The 17,363-nt window shown below is 40.0% G+C and overlaps 1 protein-coding gene across 2 annotated transcripts in view; it reads left to right on the forward strand.

The window, feature by feature from the left end:
• The first annotated feature begins 4 nt into the window (after positions 1-4).
• The window catches only part of ANKRD12 (ankyrin repeat domain 12), a 64,243-nt gene continuing 46,884 nt past the window's right edge, over positions 5-17,363 (forward strand). For both annotated transcript variants that reach the window (XM_065830570.2, XM_065830571.2), the window contains exon 1: positions 5-216. The gene's annotated coding sequence lies outside the window, so the exon portion shown is untranslated. The remainder of the gene's footprint in view (positions 217-17,363) is intronic.

Here is a 17,363-nt window from a genome sequence, read left to right on the forward strand (position 1 = left end):
GAGGGCGAGAGGGGGCGGGGGACGGGTGTTTTCAAACCCGACAGCCACAGCGGCCGTAGCCGGGGCTGAGCCCGAACCCGAGCTCCCTCGGCGCCGCCGGTGACGGCGGGCGGCACCCGCTCTCCGATAGGATCCCCGCGGCCGCGCCGCCAGAGAGAAGAGGGGGGAAGCGGCGGGAGGAGGAGGACGCGTCCCGTCGCCAGCTCCCGGGAGAAGGTAAGGACTGGAGCGCACCTCCCGACCCCTTCCCCGTACGCAGTGAAGGCCCTCAGTCCCACTCGCCGCCGCGGTGCCCGTGGGGTGTCGCCCCCTGTCTCTGAGCGGTGGGCAGCGGAGCGTCCGGGGAGCCCTCAGCGGGTTCCCGCCTCGGGGGGTGTAACCGCTGCCGTGCCCTCCCGGGCAACGGGCACCGCGCCTTCCTCACCGAGCCCGATGGGGCGGCTGGCCTGTCCGCGGGCAGGGCAGCGCGGGCGGCACGGCGGCGGGCAGCGGCTCTCCGCTGTCAGCCTGTCAGCGCCGCGGTGGGAGCCATGGCCGCCGCTGTCACCGTCTGGCGGCCGCGCCTCTCGCCCGCCTAGCCCAGCCCCTGCCCCGCCGTCCAGCGGGGGACCCGCTTGCTGCCGAGGGACAGCGGCGGGTGCAGGCGACCGGGGCGGTGGTTCCCGCCGGGGGCAGGGCCGGTGCTCTGAGGAGGGAGGGGGCGGCGGGGGCTGCGCGGGTGGCCGGGGCGCGGGTGCTGAGTGCGGCATGGCGGTATACACACACATGCATACACACATATGCATACACACACATGCATACACACCCGCCCCGCCTCCGTTTCGGGAATTTCGGCGGCTCCCTGCACCCTGGGGAATTGCTCCGCCGATTCCGGCTGTGCCGCCCCGGCGGGGTAGGTTGCCCTCGTCAGATCGAGAGCCCGGGCGAGCGGGTGGGGCGTTTGTGGCGCCTTCCGTTCCATGCTGAAGGGTGCTCCGTGGTTTTGCAGAATAGTGCGTTCGGTTGCCTGGTCTGGCAGCGCAAGCAGCCGCCGCTGAGGTGGAGCACAGGAACTCGCACAGCACAGGTGACACCAGGCAACAAAGGAAGGACAAGAAATGAGAGGATACCAGGCTCAGTTACATAGTTCTTCATGCTAGTTTTAGCCTGGGTCTCTAGGTACCATTGCTAATATTCAGTCTTTATTTTATTTTTTTTTTTTTTTTAAGACTGGGTAACTAAGTAAGAAACAAAAGGTTGTGTTGTTTTGGTTTGTTTTTGTGTTTGTTTGTTTGTTTTTTTTAAATTTAAACCTTCAAATAAAATGAATAGTTTAACATTGGTGTTAGCAGCTAGAGGTCTTGTGGAAATGCCTGAACACTGCCACTGTGTTCTATGCCTTTCTTCTGTGGGCCATGAGATGTGGAGGAAAATCTGAATTTCATACTTCTGAATTATAAGTTAGTTTATGGGATAAAGCAGCTCTTTTAATGAAGACAAGTGTGTAAGTTGTGATGCTTGTAGGAACAAAAATCTATCAAACAGATGTGGAACAGTCCAAATGTACTTATGTTCCAGGAAAAAAACTGTTTAATCTTGGAACACTAGGAAAGGGTGAGATCATCAAGTCTATAAGAAATTGTTAGCATTTATTAATATAATTCACTGTTTGTGACATGTTGTTATTTGAAGGTGAGGGGTGCATCTACTCCAGTTTTGAAGCAGCAAGACTTTGGGTGTTTTTCAGTTTTCAAGTTGATGGCAGCTTGATTGTCCTCACATCTTAGTTACTTCAAGTGGGGATGTGGTGAGGTACTTACAGGTGGTATGCAGCTGCAAAAAGCTGAGCATGCTGTGCTTTCTGGCCTTCCTCCACTGTAGTCCTTTGCTATAGTTCAATAAGCACTAGTCCCCTCAGTAGCAGATCTTCAAATGATGTGAGATGTCAGGGCATTTCACCTGTTCTTATTATTTGAGGCTTGTGCAGATGTTGGGTGGCATTTCCTTTTCTTCATTCTTTAGATGATGGAAACTCACACTCTCAGCTACCCATGTGACTTGATCAGCTGGGGACTTTAATCTCACCTTGGGTGAATTCAGTAGTTTTATGTGCAAGCTTGAGAAACTGTCTATTCAACTAAAATTGCAGGGTTTAAGGTATAGCAGAATACCTCAGTGGGAAGCTAATGGTAAGCCCATTGACTGACTGAGACTTTTTTTTTCCCCATCTTTAATACTCCTGTTTGCTTGTGTGTGTGTCTTGTAAGCTAAAATGACAAGGAGTGCCAGTGTTTTTCTCGGCACCCAAAGGACTATGGTGACATTCTTGTGGTCATGTCAGTTTTTTGGTATACAGTATGTTGAGTCCCCTTTCTGATTTCCTGGCTTTTCTCTAGTAATCACTGGGTGCAGCCAATTGATCAAAGTGCCTTTCATACTTTCACAAAGGTGACAGCTCCATATTTCAGATATAAGGATTTCTGCCTTTCCATTGCAATCTCTTTGTGTTTTCTTCTCCCACCCAGGGATTATTCAAAATTAGTTGTGAACTCTGAATACTACAGACAGCAAAGCTTAGGACAGATATTGTGTAAGAAAGCAAGCTCTGTGCAACAAACGTCAGTTCATTTATGGTTTCTTCCAGCAGGCTTGCACAATAGGTAACTTCTTTGAGGAAAAGGTCTTTTAATAAGCAGGCTGAATGAATGCTTGTATGAGACTTCAGTGTTTGTTTGGTATTAGTTGTAGTACTGCTGTGTTACTACTTACCTTAGGATCAAAAGCATATACTGAAAATTGAATACCTGTGTTTAGTAAATTAGAAGTTGTCAGTCATAGTCTTTGAAACATTAAGTGTCTTTCTGAATTGCTATAAAACCCATGAACTGTTGCATCTTTCGCTTAAGTAGATGGAAAAGTCCTGCGTATCCTTTTAGTGGAAATATGGCACGTAGAAATGGCTGATCTTCAACTTCTTCTTCTTTACCATGTGTAGATGATCTTTGGCCGATGAAATTGTCTAGAAGACTAGTGCAATTGGTCCTCTTTAAAATTGGAAAAAACTATTGATCACTAAATAGGTAATGATTAACCTGCTACCACACTGTTAGTATACATGCTCAGAACAACTTACTTTTGACATTTTTTTTATATCTTACCTTATGAAGAGGTGGGCTGGGCATGAATTTTTGGTGTTTCTTCTCTTCTATGTTCTATTGCAGATGGAGTAGTAAAATTGTTGATTGGTCATTTAGTCTCTAAATCAAACTATTTTTAAACTACATCATTAGAGACTACTTAGACTCTAGCAACACATGGTATGAAATAAATATTAGCACAAACTCTGTCTTGTGTTTTGTGTTATGACACTGAATAGTTTTATTAACAGAATAACAGAAGTCAGAGCTGTGGTAACATCATTGTATTTTTTCATACCAGTTCATTATTATTGCAGAACCTAGAGAAGACTTAGAAATTTCCTCCATAAGTTTATGGAGCCAGACTTTGTATCTTACCTGTGCAGCTGAAGACCATTATTGCCACCTTGCATAAAACCTAAATATTTATTTAAAGAGACACTTGAAACTCTTGAGAGTATGAACATGACTTTGCGTTGGCTTATTTTGGGTCAGCTCCCTGGATCTGACAAAGTGTCCTTGTATCTGCTGCTACTGCGTTTTTCTTTAGCAAGGAACAAAGGAGTAAACTCTTCTCAGTTTCATGGCTTCTACTGAGTGCTTTAGGTAGTGATAGTGTTATGAGAGGATTGGTTTCACAATGGTTTGTGCTAAGAAAAGCCATTAGCAATGTTAGAGACACACTTAGAAACAAAAAAGTAAAAATGCAAGCTGAGGAGGAAGACTTGATATTCTCTGCTCCTGTAATGTGCTTTCTATTTGCCAGTAGCCTGATGGAGAGTATTGGAATGACTCTCTTCTTGTCTTACGTCTTGCATTCATAAGACTGGAAAACATCAGATGTAGAAAGCACTTTTTTGCCCTCCCTGACCTTCAGAGTGCATTAATTGCAACAGAAACCACTTTGCACTTCCAGCAGTATTGTTGTGGTAGAAATCTTAGAAAGTTCCATTGCTTGATGATGGTAGAAGTGAGCTTAGTAAAGTGAAGACATTTCCTATAGTTTCCCTTCTCTTTCAAAGCTTTTTTGTTAGTCCTACTTGATAGGTGTCTGGCTTTTCAGATCTTACAAGCTCTGGTAGATAGATAGCTTCCTTAGCCAGTTTGTGGAAATATCTTCCTCTTGCCTATGTTTGTTTTGAGATTGTGTGCAACAAAGAACACTGAGAGAAATCAACTTTCTGTGGTACTCTACACTGTTCAGCAACCTACTAATCTGGGTTCTTAATGGTATCTTAATGATAAAAGGAAAATGGAAAGTTCATTTTGTGATATTCTCTTTCTAGAGTGGGTGATGCTAATTCATTCATATGGTGACTTCAAGAAGGGAGAGGTGTCTTGACAACCATATCACCTTTTAAAAATAAATTTAAAACATTGTCTTTTGTCTTGAAAATAACTGGTTTTTTCCTATCCAGTCTCTTCAGTTCTCCAGATGACATAGTAAAACATTGATGAAGGTTAATTGCAGTACTCACTGTAGTTTTACAGCTCTAAATAGTTATACTTGTATGCAAACAGTATTCTGGTTATTCTCTTTTCTCTGTTTCTACTCCATCTGTTCCCTCACTATCTCTTTTCCCCCAAAGAGAAATTATTTCCATAAAGGAACTGGCATATGTTTTTTTTTTTTCTGTTACTTTTGTGATATGTGGTGATGGCCAAGAGGTGGCAATAAAGACCATTGAATATTTTGCATGTCTTCACAATTTTGCCAGAACAAAAAACCTCTATTATCCAGGTGGGGACCTGTAAGTAAGTGAGTCAGAAGCTCGCTTTTTCCCGGCATCTGCTACTTAGGTCTTACAAACAGCAGGACTCAAGCACGCTGTTTTACCCATGCTGAATCCTGCTAAAGTTGAAGAACTGGGAGTAGGTGTTGACAGTTCTTCTGCTTTTAGCCTGTGAAGGGCCTTCATGTGTTTTTAGGTTATGTTCCTTCTGGCAGTGCTGCAGATAAGTTGTGGGTTTTCTTGTTTTTAGGTTTGCAAATTGTCATTAGCTTATGAAAATTTAAATAGAAATTACTGAGGTTCTAGTAATAATGTATAGTGTTGATTTGAAATCTTTTGTCTTGCAAATCTTTAGTAGGTTTCCAGATGGGATGTAGATTCCTGTAGAAGTAATTTAAACTTAATTTGCAATAGGCTTGCTTCTCTGAAGTTTGGCAAAGTACTGATAGAAGGACTTTTAAGATTTTCTTTGGTAGGCACTGTGAAATGTAATAGTCTTTCTTAGTTGATGAAGATCTGCTTACTTACATGTCTAAGGAATACCAGTACATCAAAACTGAAGTTTACAACTCCATTTCTCCATTTAGCTTAAGGGGAGTGTCATGGTATGCTAAACATCTGTGCAGATGCTTCCTTTGAACCCATAGCTCATCCTAAAAAAGACTCAAGAGGAAGCACCTGTGAACATACAAGTTTTCAGACTTTCAGATTAAAAGGGAGGACTAATGGATTTTGCAATAGGTATCTTTGACTCCTAAGAGCCAGAGTTCCTGGGCAAGCGTGACTCTTTTCTTTCCTAGAATAGGTTTCCTCTTTATAGGATCAAGAACTTCCTTTATTTTGAGGCTATCCAGAATAAAGGGAGATCCCTTCAGGCACTCTGGAAGCTTATGTATGATTCTCAGAGTAAAGAGGTGAGGTTGTTTTTCGTGTAAATGTTTACTTTGACAGCTAGGTACGTCCCTCAGTAAGAATATGATCTTTGTATTCTACACACCTGCCTGAATGATGTAACTTGAGTATGACATCAGTACTTATAAGCTACACAGGTTCTTCTAGCCACCTGTCTTTGGAATGAGTCCTATCCTGACTACATAGCCTAAGTTGCTGGAGAATTTAGAAGACTTAAACCTTTTCATATGCTGAATGTATCAGCAGGAGGTGAGAACTGCCAGTAGACGTGCTGCCTGAGGTAAATAACATCTGCGTTTCTAATTTGTGGAACAGAATCATATACTAGTTGAGATCAGAAAGCACCCCTGGAGGTCATCTAGTCCACTCCCTGTTTGTAGCAGGTTGCTTATAGTTGGGACCAGTTGAACCTGGAATTCACCCCAATAGTGTGAGTAAAATGTTAAGTTCTAATTTTAGTTAGTCTGTTGGGATTCCTTGCTGAATCTGTTGCTGAAGATTTGATACGTTGTCAAACTGTTGAACTTCTTATTTCAAATGTGGAATAGAATTTTTTTTCATCTGTTGTGGGTAGTGTGTTTTTTCTGACAAATTTTATTTGTAATAGTCAAAAGATGCATTCTTCTTTTACTGCCTGTGTGTGGTAGTCTTGTAAAGCTGTGGTGCACTGTAGTAAGTTCTGCCATACAGATGCTTAATTGAGTCCTTTTTTTTTTAAATTTAAATGACTGGTTGCATAAATAAAACTACTTTGCACCTCATTTTGCATATTAAAAATGCAGTTCTGATGTTTTTTAAGGCAGAAAAGACACATACATGTATGTCTTCCCTATGTTGTTTGTAGTAGAACTTGAAGAAAGACTTCCAGTGCCTGCAGCTTAGGGTAAGCTTGAGAGTGACAAACTGAAAGTGAAACGAAGTTATTTTCTATTGCTGAAGGAGAAATATGAAAAGTAACTAAAGCATGAATATTAGTAAGAGCATTTATTCAGAAATTGTAATTTGAATATTGATAAAATCTGCAAAGAAGCTTAATAATAATTTGATCTTGAAGAATTTCTTTCAAGGAGAAAAACAGTTATTTATTCAACCAGTTGTATTTGTACCCATGTCATTCTGTTTGTTGCTTTGCCATGCTTCCTTGCACAACAGGCAGCCTTATGTTAAAACAATCATGCTGGTATCTTCCATGAAAAGACAAAGGGTTAATCTGAGAGTAGAGAAATGCACTTGAGAATAAGACAATACTGACAAACATCCTGCAGGTTTATTTTGAATTCTGGCACCAGTTGCAGTTCCTTACTGGCCTGCATGGAGGAAAGCTGTGCAGATAGTACATGTGGTTCAGAAGAAGTGATGCCCCTTGTCACTGTGGGAGCTATTCCTGCCACACTGGAATGGAAGGCAGTGTCTGATTACTGGAAGGCAGGTTTCTAGCCATTTTGGTGCGCTTTTTGTTTCTGTTTGTTGCTATTCTTAAGTTTGTTTCTTACGTCTTGTCCCACCTAATTTGGGGCAGGGAATGTGTATCTATAGGCATAAAAAGAAGCTTCAACACAAGTCTCTTGGAATCAGGGATGATTTTCCGCTTTTAAACAGTTCATAACCATTCTCTGAGAAAAATGTCACCTGGTTTATGTTGTGCAAGTTCCACAAACTTTTAGCTTTGGTAATTTAAGCTGTTTAATTTAAAATCAGTTTTGTCATGAAGTATAAATTTAAACACCTTGAATGCAGCACTTTTTTCTCAAAATTTCTTTTTAATATATTAAAATAGATAGTGTTGATGGAATGGTCTGCCGATTTTGCGAGATAATACTGACTTATCGATGGAGATTCTAGGTTGCCATTGTGATACCAAATGTCCTACTGATTTATGCTTTTCTAGAAATCTAGCATTTTTTCCAATCCTGTTGTGAAATGATTGATTATTAAGACTATGGTTTTGCAAATTCATTTGTAACATGTGTATCCGATCCACATGCTTCACTCTTAAGAAAGCCCACAGACCTTTGAAGACTTCTCTGAAATAATAGATAATTCTATAATCTTAAGCTCTTAAGACTTCTGTTCTGAAAGTTTATCCTGATTGTAAATATCTGTATGACTGAGGTGTGAATCAGAGAGTACCTATTGTAAAGACAGTTCCTTGGCCCTGTGTGTTTCTTTCGCTAAAAAACTAACATCTAGGATGTCAGACTTGTGAAAACTATTTATGTTCAGAAATAAAAGCAAAGAAATAGTAGTATTTGATCTTTTTGTTCCCTCACATATCTTCTCATTCAGTGCTTTCACATTTCAGCTGTTTGTATCAAATCTTTTAGGATCCTTGTTGTGAACCACCATCTTCCCAACTTGCCTGTTTTCAGGTTTGTGCCACCCTGTCAATTGAGGCCATGTTGGTTGACATTGTTTTCCACCCTAAAGAACATTATGTAAGCAAATTGATTCCCATAGCACACATATATATATATATATGTATATATTTATTATACATATATATATTTTTTTTCTTTTAGTCAGGAAAGGGTTCAGTGTCCTAGGAGATATTCAGGAGTCAACTGGGAAATAATTAATCCCCTGTCTACTTCCTTTGTTTCATAACTTTTCTCAGAGGATCTTTGGAGGCAGTCTCTTGGTGTCTTCTTTTGGATGAGGCTTGGTGCAGATGGGTTTACTCAAGTTTGGGAACCATGAATCTAACTGATTGATTGAGAGTATCCTGTCCTTTAAAAATGACGCCTTTTTGGATGCTTGGACTTAAACACCACATAGTAGCATACTAAATTAATTAAAGTAGAGCCTAGCACACTAATTTTCTTCAGTACTTCCGTGTTCAATTATCTGGAAGAACATTAAAGGTCATTTATAGATAGCTGGGATCCTTTAGTTTCATTCCTCTGTTGTGTTCTGTGAATAATTTTTAGCTCCTATACACCAAGCAAGAGTAGATTGTTTGGCATAGCACCTGCAGGGATATTTTGACAATATGTTAGTTTTTATTATTTTTTTCAGTGCCTTGGCAAGACAAATACTAATTAATTTCATGTGAGTTTAAGCGTGTGATACCAACAAATTGCTTTGATTTTTCTTTTCATTATCTTGACATGTGGAGTGACTTTTGCAGTGGGAATATCTCAGAATCTACTAGACTGGAAGCTTTAGAGAAAGTAAAGGAAGGAAATAGGAGTGTGTTGCAAAAGAAGTAAAACAAGTGCTTCTTGCTGTGCACTACAGTGTCACTAACCTTTATGTTTTGCTGTGTCAGAAATGCTGTCTGCCATATCTTCGAGTAGCAGTGCTTGTTTGCCTTTCTGCAGATAGCAGAATGGGATCACAAGTTGATGGGGTTTGGTTGGGAGTCCACTTTAAATAATGAACCAGATGGATCTCTGGGGGTAAACTGCACTTGTGCAGTCCAGCATAGTGCTCCAGGAGGAGTCCTATTGCAAAAGTTGGAATAAGTTCTCTAATGTAGGTGGAAGTTGTAGGAAGAGAAAAGAGGGTCCCATGTTAAAGAGAGTTGAATACTGACCCTGAAAATGACCAGTTTTAAGTCTGTTTTGGAGTGTGTGTAAGATGCAGGCTTTTTATGAGCATTTGCTAGATGTTTTCCTCACTTGTGGATAACTGCTTTGAGACTGTTTTACCTTTTTCCTTCAGCAGTGGTAGAGAAGAGAAGTTGCTTGCAGAAGTTGAAACTGAAGTTACTAGTAGCTATGGTCTAACAAAGTATAAAGTACTATGTAATGTGAAATAATCTGAAAAATAAAATCTGTTATGTGCTATTGGTATGGCGAAGTGTTCAAACTCCCAGCTTCATTATTTCTGTGAACTTAAGTTGCCATCTGTAAAGTGAAGGAAATAATGCATGTCATGTCCAAGGAAGTATAAATAAAACCAGAGTTTAAGATACCCTAAAAATCTAATTTGCTTTGTTTTGTCTTGTTTTGTTTTTACTTTCAGAAGCAAATCAGTGCCAGTGTGTTGGTTTCACTCTGACAGGTAGATTTTGGAGTTTAGTTAGAATTGTGTGAGGTGAGAGATGTGCAATGCTACTCCCAATAAGAGTTTCAGTCCTTACTTTGTTGACATTTATTGTAAGTGTATTTGCAAGAAAACATTACAGAAAGAAGTGCAGCTGTGTTTCTTATGATGGACTGTGATGTGAGAGAGGACCCATGTCTTGCCTCAGATACAGCTGTTATTGAAGCATGATCTGTTATTTATAAACAAGTAGTACCTTTAAAATTCAAGTCAATCTACAAAGGCATATTAGGGTGTGGTATTTGCAGTCAGTGAATAAGATTTTGTAAATTAAATGTTGGGCCAAAGTTTTTTCTTATTCCATAGTGTGCTCCTTGTAAAATACCACTGCATGATTTATAGGTGCCTACAGTTAGTCAAGAATAGGAAGGTTAGGAGGGTTTGTATTTTCCATTGCTTCTTTTACCTTTTATTTTTTCCTGCTCAAGTAACAGACTCAACCTGATTTATGTAAGGTACAACAGCTGAAAATGTCTGACTGACTAGATAACTGAGCAACTTAGATGACCTCAAGATATCCTTCAACCTCAACTGTTCTTTAATTCTCTGTTCAATGAAGTTCTTGTGTTCTTGAGTAAGCTTGTGTTTGGTTGGTTTGTTGGTTTGTTTGTTTTGGTTTTAAGTGGAGATGGGAGTGAAGCCTTACTAAAACTCAGTCAAAAAACTGCAGATTGAGTCATGTTCTTTAATAGAATGTATTTCTTAGAGGTTGACAAGTCTAGGTGCTACTATTAGCATAGAAAATAAATTGAAGAGTATTGTGAAATCTGTGGAAGTTGACACTTGAAACCAAGCACAGGTAAACACAAGCTCTTAAAATATGGATTTAAAGATGCTCTGGGTAGGATCCAAAGGCCCTATATAGGCAGGTGCAACAAAACTCCCGCAAAGAGTCTCATTTGTTTTCTACATAAGAAAGAGTTGTATGTCCTCTCATTTTTTGCTCTTCCTAGTAGAAATTCCTAGACTATGAGGTATGTTCTTTATTTTGGTAGGAAGTAGTGGTGAGTTCCAGCTGAAGTATTGGAAAATCTTTCTTGCTGCCTGAGTGTCGGCTGTTTTTTAGGGACTTCATCCTGGCCCTGCATAGTGCAGTCTGGCATGCGATGAGTAGGTGCTTCAGAGTATATTAAAAGCTGTTCTGGAGATTATGAGTAGTCACTGCCTATTCCTATTTCACTGTTCAAGGACACCTTTATAAAAGGGGGTTCAAATATTTTATTTTTTCATATTACAGAAAGACTTGTGCAATCTTTGTGTTTGGATCTCAAGTATGTAAACATTTAAAATTTAAATGTACAAATACTCTCTGATAGGACAATGAGTCTAGCAGTCCAATCCATGTATTAGTTAGGATCTGAGGAGTCTCTGAAATACACATACTCAAATTATCTCATGGCATGTATTTCTGAAAGGTGTATTTATGTTAGCTTGGTGTTTTATTTTCTTCAATTTTTAGTGTATCATCTAAAATCTGGTAAGGAGAACTGCTGCAGGGAAGGGATATGGCATTTTTTCTGAGGTTGCACAATAGGTATAGCAAAGGAAGGAGTAGAACTGATTTCAGGGCTGCATGTTCTAGCCACAAAGTTGTCTCAAGTATTGTGCAAATCTTAAAGGAAAATTGTAATGAAAAGAATTCCTCACTTTTGGATCAAAACTGTTTTGTCATATTTTATCAAGTGCTGTAAAATCTGCCAAGTTTGTGACTCATGTCCATTCTGGGTACTGCATTTGCACTTAATACTGCAACAGACTGTTGCCTAAGGCACCGTTAGTTTGAGACTGTGTTAGAGCTTAGTTTGTTCATCATCACCCTGACCCTGGAATCTGCATGGACTGAACTGTTGCAGTCTTGTGTAAAAAGAGCTTGTGAATATTTTGGAAATAAAAATGTTCTTGTCACCTTTCATCTGTAAAAGCCACTGCATGGATCACTCAGGCATTTTTCTCACCAACATACTAAATTGATGTGCTACCTAAAGCCAGTAGTATTTTGTAATTTGTTTGCTGGTTACTGCTAGAGAACTGAATTGCAAGTACAACGAGACACCATGGAGTGCAGGGCAAAAACTGCCTGGTAAATTGTGCTGTTCATTGTATTTGATGGTATTTTAATGCACGCTGCGTACAGGAAGCAGTGATGGTAACAAATTTAGTCTTGAATAGTATAACAAATGCAAATAACTTCTTATTTAATCTTTTTTTTTTTTTTTTTTTTAATCCAAAATGCATTTTCCTTTCAGCTTGTAAAAGGACAGTATGCTTCTGGCCTGCAGCAGGAGGCAGGCTTGCCAGTAGGGATGTACTTCAGTGTATGTTTAGTCCATTGTAGCTGCATATATCTAATGTGTTACCAGCTTTTGGAAAAAATGTTGTACTATGTAGACTGCATACCTACTCAGCTTTGACTTTAGCAACTTGGGAGTTGTGTTGCTCTGTTTTCTCCAGGCTGAACAGCCCCAGTTCCCTCAACCACTCCTCATAAGAGTTGTGCTTCAGGCCCTTCACCAGCTTCATCCCCCTCCTCTGCCCTCTCTAGTACTTCAATGTCCTTCTTATGATGAGGGGCCCAAAACTGAACACAGGATTCAAGGTGGAGCCTCACCAGTGCTGAGTACAGTGGCACAATCACTTATCTATCCCTGCTGGCCACACTATTACTGATACAAGCCAGGATGCTGTTGGCCTTTTTGGCCACCTGGACACACTGCAGGCTCATGTTCAGCCAGCTGTCAATCAACACCCCCAGATCCCTTTCTGCCAGGCAGCTTCCCAGCCACTCTTCCCCAAGCCTGTAGCGCTGCCTGGGGTTGTTGTGACCCAAGTGCAGGACCCAGCACTTTGCCTTGTTAAACCTCATACAACTGGCCTCAGCCCAGTGATCCAGCCGGTCCGGATCCCTCTGTATGGCCTTCCTACCCTCCAGCAGATCAACACTCCCACACAATTTGGTGTCATCTGCAAACTTACTGAGAGTGCACTCTACTACCCTCATCCAGATAATTGATAAAGAGATGAAACAGAAGTGGCCCCATTACTGAGCCTTGGGGAACACCACTTGTGACCAGCTGCCAACTGGATTTGGCTCCGTTCACCACAACTCTTTTGGCGTGGTCCTCTAGCCAGTTTTTCATCCATTGCAGAGTACGCCCAATGCTGTTCAGAAGGTGTTTGGTACAGCATCTGCCTCCTGCTAGCTGCATTTATTGGTTTTGATGTGAAGTCTACTTATAGTAAGTCTGATGGAGCTTGCTGGGTTTGAAACACTGAACCATGTATCACTTCTTTCAGCTCAGAACGGTATAGGAATCCTTAGTCCAGCACTTCTGTTAGTGGCAAATATGTGACATGCGCTGGCCAACGTCCCAATGTCATTTTGGCATTCTAATGAAACATCAGTAGTGTTTAAGACTTCAGTTCTACAAGTATGTCTATGGAAGGAGTTAATGGAAAGCTGACCACAGCTGTAAGCTTGTCATTCTCCATTAAAACTAAAAGGAGATGCAATGCTTGTGCTTTTTTTACAGAGCTACAGGAATGGCAAGACCTAAGAATTTTGAATTGTGTTCCATGTTCTGGGGAAAAAAAAATGTTGAATGTTGATCATGGAGACTCTTGTGCTTTCCTCCCAAGCACAGTCTCTTCTTACCTCTCTTATCGAGTTTCTCACTCTGCTGTTTGCTCATCACAGACATATTCTATTGCGTAGGTAATCTGAAGCTTTACTCCTCATTGGGCATGCTTCTATGTGGGAAATATCAGGTGAAAATACAGCTGTTCTTTTGATACATGTGGTGTTTAAGTTCCTAAGCCATAAAAGCCCAGCTCTATGCTGCTGGACTTCCTTAGCCTCTTACTGCATGTTGTACCTTTCCATACACATACCTGAAAGATCTCCTTCCCCACAATCTCAAACACCTGGTCTTGTGCCTCTTAGCACGTCCCAACCCCTAACCAAAATATCCCAAATAATCACTTGTTCCATTTCAAGCTGTTTTTTGTTGCTGGGCACTGTAGGCAAAAAGGTGGATGTTGATCTAATAACATGCATTGCAGTCTGACCAGTTGCTGTTTCATTGTATAGAAGTAGGTTGTGGTTGAGTAACTATCTGTATAGAGGCACTGACCTCTGCAAGAAATAAAAACATGACTGTGCTGCTGCACACCTCGTCAAAATGTTTCATGTATCACTAGTAATGCTGTAGTTTAACCTCTCTTTTGGAAAGAGATAATTTCTCTAAGTTGTTTGCTGAAGGATTGTTTTATTGTGAAATAAAATACTTAAGTAATTTGCACTTTCCTGATAAGAATTAAAAAGCTCCGAAGAGTATTAAGCTTAGTTAAATTAACATATTTTTCGTTAATATCATTTTGCTTAAACTCCGTTCCTTACAGTATTTAAAAAGCCCGATCTTCTGTGGATTTGGGTCCTTTGTACTAGATACCATTCCCTTTCTCCCAGTGCCTTAACCTCAGCTGGTTTTGACACTCCCACCAGAATACAGGTAACATTTGGCATGACTTGGCAGGAGCTCCCTACATACTTCTTAATTAGCCAGTATGTACACAAATGTTGGCCAGGTGGCTTTCTCTGAACAGAATATGTAATGTTGGCTTTTGCCTGCTTTTCCCTCAGTTCAGCTGTTCTTAGATGTCTGTCTCTTATACTCATCCCCATTTTTTTTTCCTTTCCATAATAGACTCTTAATAGCTTTGAGATCTAGATCATATCAGTCATTTCTAAATAAACTTGGAAGATGCAAAATCTTGGGGTGGGAGAGAGGAGGTCACTAAGAGGAAACCTATATCAGTGTCTGAGTTGGAATTAGGAATACACCTTTAGAGCAACTATCTCTTCTTGCTGTAGCTTAGTTTGCTGTATGCAGTGGCTTCAGAGCTTTGATTACTCCTGTTATAAGCCCAGGGATGTGTTCAGGAATGCACTAAATGTGCTCCAACCTTTTATGTGTGTTTAGTGCATGGGACTGCACTAGAACTAGTCCAGAGCAAACCTGCTAAATGTGACTAGTGTGAATTCTGAATTTTTGTTACCAGGTGTTCTGCCCTACAGCTCTGCTCTTCATAATTCTTGCTAGTGTAGATGTAGCCTTAGCTGTCATTTTCATAAGTTTAATTTTAGCAAAAACATTCTGAAGCACTCCTGTCAAATATTTATAGCAGAAATTTTGCACAGCTGATTCACTGTTGCCCAGTGTGGAGTAACTCCCTGTTGGAAGAAGAGGATATTTTTCTTCTTCCCCTTTCCCCTTTCCCCTTTCCCCTTTCCCCTTTCCCCTTTCCCCTTTCCCCTTTCCCCTTTCCCCTTTCCCCTTTCCCCTTTCCCCTTTCCCCTTTCCCCTTTCCCCTTTCCCCTTTCCCCTTTCCCCTTTCCCCTTTCCCCTTTCCCCTTTCCCCTTTCCCCTTTCCCCTTTCCCCTTTCCCCTTTCCCCTTTCCCCTTTCCCCTCTGCAGATTAAATAAGATACATGAAATACATAGGAGCAAAGGTAGTTGAGAAGGTTGCCTTATGCTAGATCCCCTGCTATTTATGTTCAAATGCGTTCTAGAGCTCAAGGATAAATGCAATTTTTTGGAAATTAACCTGCTACTAATATTCTCATAGAAATTCAGTCTTGTGCCTCGTTGGTTTGCTGTAATAGCAGTCAGCTGACCTTCTCAATTGTACAACAGGGCTACAACACCAAAGAAAAGCTTCTCTGAGCATCATGTAGCTTTTTGCTATATGTATTTTGAGGAAAGCATACAGGAGTAAGAAGGTAAGCATGCATTATAAACCAGAAAGGAAACAAGTAGTTCTGTGAGCACCAGAACTAGTGATGCTTAATTTCTGATAGATTTATGTCTTATGGTTGGTTGACCCTGGGAGTGTGTAGGTTTCAGTTGAAACTTCCCCTGTGACTTATGGGAAAAGAAGGAATGTGGTTTATAAAGGCCATCTTATGTGCAGTTTTCTTACATGCAATATGGCATGTGGCTAATAGTGAAACCTTCTCTCAGGGAAAACAGTGACAGGTTGTTATGATTATTTATTATCCACCAGCTACCACTTTTTTGTGTGTAATTTGTGAGTGCTTAATGTATTTGAAAACTTTGCAGAAAAATGGAAAGAAAATCCATCTATGGGTTTGAAAGTCATTAGTGACTCATACATATGCATGTAACACAAACATATGGACCTAAGTGTCTCATGAGACTGGGCTAAAAGCAAGAATTCATTCAAAGGTATTGTACAACACTGGCAGTGGTGCTGTTGGAGTACTGCATGAATTCTCTGGTTTTTTTACATAGGTGAATGCATGTCCTTTCATTAGTGCTAGATGTAAGCTTATACAAATTAATAGAGGAATTTGTTGGTATTAGAGATTTATTATGCTAACATTTCTGTAGCTAGCTATATCTGAAATTCTGATGGTTAGTGAAGGTGTGATTTTTTAACTTTGGTTTTTGTTGTAATAAAATACTCCTAGTTTCTTATATCACTGCCTGTAGATCTGCCAAAATCCTAGTCTTTGTTACTTTAATAAGAAAATAGTTTTGTTGTTGTTGTTTTGTGGTTTTTTCTTTTTTTTTTTTTTTTTTTTTTTAGTTTCTTTAGGTGAAAAATGATAGAGAAAAAAAGTTAAACAGTATTTCAAAAAAACAGGCATTCATAAATGATAATAAATGTGTAGGAAAGACATCCAAACAAAATCAGAATATCTGATTTTGTTACATGCAGAGGAGTTTCCCTAGCAAGAAGCAGGCTGTCTTTTATTGAAAAGCATGAAACAAATTAGGTTGTTAGAGAAAAAGCACAGTTGTGCCTGTTTGTCAGATGAAAAGTGATAGAGCTGTTTGTTGTGACAGAGGAGAATAATTTGAATGGAAAGAGTTTAACTTTTAATTTAGAGTTCTGGTGATAATGAAGCATGCCATCAAGACTGCATGATAAACCAGTAATTGCGTTAACAGCCCTGAAGGAAACTCAGAGCAGACAGATGTAGGTTTCCCTGGAAGAACCAGTTAACGCTCTACATTTTCACTTGGAATACAAATGTTTGTTGACTGTGTTCAGAACATGTGTTGAAATTCTGTTGAACTGCAGGTGAACAGGATTAAAGTTAAGATGTCAGTAATATCACTTCTTCGGGTGAGAATTTTGTTGTAGTATAAATTACGTGATCATGCATTGAATAGTTTGCTTACATTTCTGGACCATAGTGATATCTCATGAAATAAGAAAAAAATCTTATGAAAAGTATTTTTTCTCCAATATTTGAAGCATTTATAGATATTTGAAAAGTATTTAGCAAAGAGATTGTGAAATAGCAACCTGGTACATAAAACGTTTAATGGAAATACTGCTGTAGTGTCAGTGTGAGAGCTGGGATGATTTTGCTTTAAAAATCCAGTATATGAATCTTCGGCAGCAGTTTTCTCTTCATAACATTATTGGCTTGGAGTCAATAATTGAATTAGTTCACACTTAGTTTTGATCATGCAGTGAAGAAAATTGAAACATCCTATGTTTTCTGTTTTCATTTACTTACATT

Source organism: Patagioenas fasciata, chromosome 2 (genome assembly GCF_037038585.1).
Source record: "Patagioenas fasciata isolate bPatFas1 chromosome 2, bPatFas1.hap1, whole genome shotgun sequence".
Classification (NCBI taxonomy): domain Eukaryota; kingdom Metazoa; phylum Chordata; class Aves; order Columbiformes; family Columbidae; genus Patagioenas; species Patagioenas fasciata.